Raw genomic sequence first — 3063 nt, 5'->3', positions numbered from 1 at the left:
CCTGTGGCAGAGATTCCTTTTCTTAATAAACCGAGCTCAAATCTTTACTTAAAACAAAATCTCTCCTTAAAAGATTGGGTTTAAAACATTATATTTTTCTTAATAAATCAAATTTTAAAATAGAATAAATCTTTTCTTAACTAAATATATTTTAAATAATTTAATTTTCTAAAACCAAATCTTTTAAAATATCTTTTCAAATAAAACCTCAGATTTTATAAAATTTCGGCAACACTTCCCCTAAAACTCGGGGTTAGCCACCCTTTTTCGGGTCCCAACTGAACCATTTTCAACCTCTTTTCAATCAAGAAATCAAATACATATTCATCAAATTCAATCACAAACACAACTCAAACTCATCATTCAGTCATTGCAAACAATCATAAATTATTTACAAATACCCACTAGACTTCCATGGCATTCATAGTTTAAAAACAGTTAATTTCAAAACAAAATCCCCTACCTTCGTATGAAATCAAAATTATCGAAAGCTCCGAAAAAACTTTCTGAACGAGCTGCTGAAGGAGAAAGCGTCAGAAATCGTCTGTGCTTCCTAGAACTCCAGTTAACCGAACTCAAGGGGTAGGGGAGCTACGTCACCGTCGACTTCCACCGAAAAAAAGTAACGCCAACACGTAGAGGAGAAGGATACGAACACTTTTATCGGATTAGATTTTTAATTGGAGTTACGGATTTAAAGAAATCGAACTCAAGAAAAAGGTTGGCCATGGTTTCACGTTCTCTCTCTCACGGCCATTCTCTTTCTTTTTCTTCTTCAAAGAATGAATGGTACCCTTCGTATATGATGATGATTAAGAGATATAAAGGGGAATGTGTCATATATATGTATATATATATGCATATATGAATTGACACGTTGCTTTCTTTAATTTCTTTACTAGCTATATGTATATAGATATATATATGGATATATATGGGCCTTCGGCCAACTCTTTTTTTTTTTTTTCTTCTTTTAAACTATAATAATAATAATAATAATAATAATAAAATTTAATTTTAAAAAAATTCGGATATTATATCCTATCCACCTTACAAAAATTTTCGCCCTCAAAAATTGATATAAGATGGAAAAGATTCATATCAACTCCATTTTCAAAAAATATCGAAGAAAGGAAATAGAGAGGTATGACATGTTCAGTTTGCAAATGTGAAAGAAACCATATTTGATGAAAGAAGTTTGAAACAAAAAGTCTTACGGCAAACAACCAAGAAAGAGACTCACATTAGCACGAATAAGGATTATGCGTTGAAACGGAGCTAACCCCTAAACTTAACTTCTAACGTTCCCAAAACCCACGATTAACGTTACCTATTACTTCTATCTCGTCTACGATAATCCATTAGTGTTTCCATGTACATGAATCATTAGTATTAAGTTGGCCAAACCTAATACCATGAGAGATGCAACGGTCGACTAACAGCATTAATCAATAGACAATCATGCATTTGAAACTCAACCTCTTGTCAGTGGGACAAGTCCTACTGCATGACAGACACTCAGAGTATGCAGTAAAGCATAGTCAGTCCATTCCCAAGGCTCTAACGGAAACGAACTGCTCTGATACCATAATGTAACACCCTAACTTTTAGCACGTCATGATCGTACCAAAAGTAAGGCGTTACGGACCTGATTTCCTTTATTATAAATTTACTATTGAGCCTTTAGGTCGATATCGCGTTTCAGTTTATAAGAAAATACCAGAAAAATTATTTGTAGTAATTAAAATCACACAATTATTCATAATAATAAATGCTATACAAGTGAATTTAATATAAAACTCAAATACAATACCTATCCCTCTGGATAAAATAAAACTTAAAGCAACAGGGGCGAGGGAACTCTATAAAAATAACAGGAATCACAAGTAAAACTAATAGTCGTCTGCATCTTCTAACTGAATCTTCGAACCTGTGTCAATTATATTTTTCTTAATAAATCAAATTTTAAAATAGAATAAATCTTTTCTTAACTAAATATATTTTAAATAATTTAATTTTCCAAAACCAAATCTTTTAAAATAGCTTTTCAAATAAAACCTCAGATTTTATAAAATTTCGGCAACACTTCCCCTAAAACTCGGGGTTAGCCACCCTTTTTCGGGTCCCAACTGAACCATTTTCAACCTCTTTTCAATCAAGAAATCAAATACATATTCATCAAATTCAATCACAAACACAACTCAAACTCATCATTCAGTCATTGCAAATAATCATAAATTATTTACAAATACCCACTAAACTTCCATGGCATTCATAGTTTAAAAACAGTTAATTTCAAAACTAAATCCCCTACCTTCGTATGAAATCAAAATTATCGAAAGCTCCGGAAAAACTTTCTGACCGAGCTGCTGAAGGAGAAAGCGTCAGAAATCGTCTGTGCTTCCTAGAACTCCAGTTAACCGAACTCAAGGGGTAGGGGAGCTACGTCACCGTCGACTTCCACCGGACAAAAGTAACGCCAACACGTAGAGGAGAAGGATACGAACACTTTTATCGGATTAGATTTTTAATTGGAGTTACGAATTTAAAGAAATCGAACTCAAGAAGAAGGTTGGCCATGGTTTCACGTTCTCTCTCTCACGGCCATTCTCTTTCTTTTTCTTCTTCAAAGAATGAATGGTACCCTTCGTATATGATGATGATTAAGAGATATAAAGGGGAATGTGTCATATATATGTATATATATGCATATATGAATTGACAAATTAATTGAAGTGATGTGTCAATTTTTCATAAATTCATTTTTCTTCTAAAATGAAAGCACTATTCTCTCTTCTAAATTTATTTTAGAAAAATATCTTTATTATATTTATATTACAATTAACATTTAATGAATAATGCATGATTATGCTAATTTAGAAAAATATATTTATTATAACTATTATATAAAATTAATATTTAATACATTATCAACTAATGAAAGCGATGTGTCAATTTTTCATGAATTTATTTTCTCTTCAAAATGAAAGTACTATTCTCTCTTCTAAATTTATTTTAGAAAAATTAAAATTCCATGTTGAATATAAGTGGCAAGTTTAAAAA

General features: G+C 31.4%; 1 long non-coding RNA gene across 1 annotated transcript in view; it reads right to left on the bottom strand.

The window, feature by feature from the left end:
• Window positions 1-2634, bottom strand: part of LOC110269285 — a 7795-nt gene extending 5161 nt beyond the window's left edge. The window contains exon 1 of the long non-coding RNA XR_002358275.1: window positions 2589-2634. This is a non-coding gene — a long non-coding RNA (uncharacterized LOC110269285). The remainder of the gene's footprint in view (window positions 1-2588) is intronic.

Source organism: Arachis ipaensis, chromosome B01 (genome assembly GCF_000816755.2).
Source record: "Arachis ipaensis cultivar K30076 chromosome B01, Araip1.1, whole genome shotgun sequence".
NCBI classification, from domain to species: domain Eukaryota; kingdom Viridiplantae; phylum Streptophyta; class Magnoliopsida; order Fabales; family Fabaceae; genus Arachis; species Arachis ipaensis.
The sequence above is the reverse complement of the archived record's forward strand: the minus strand, read 5'-3'. Positions and strand labels throughout refer to the sequence as shown.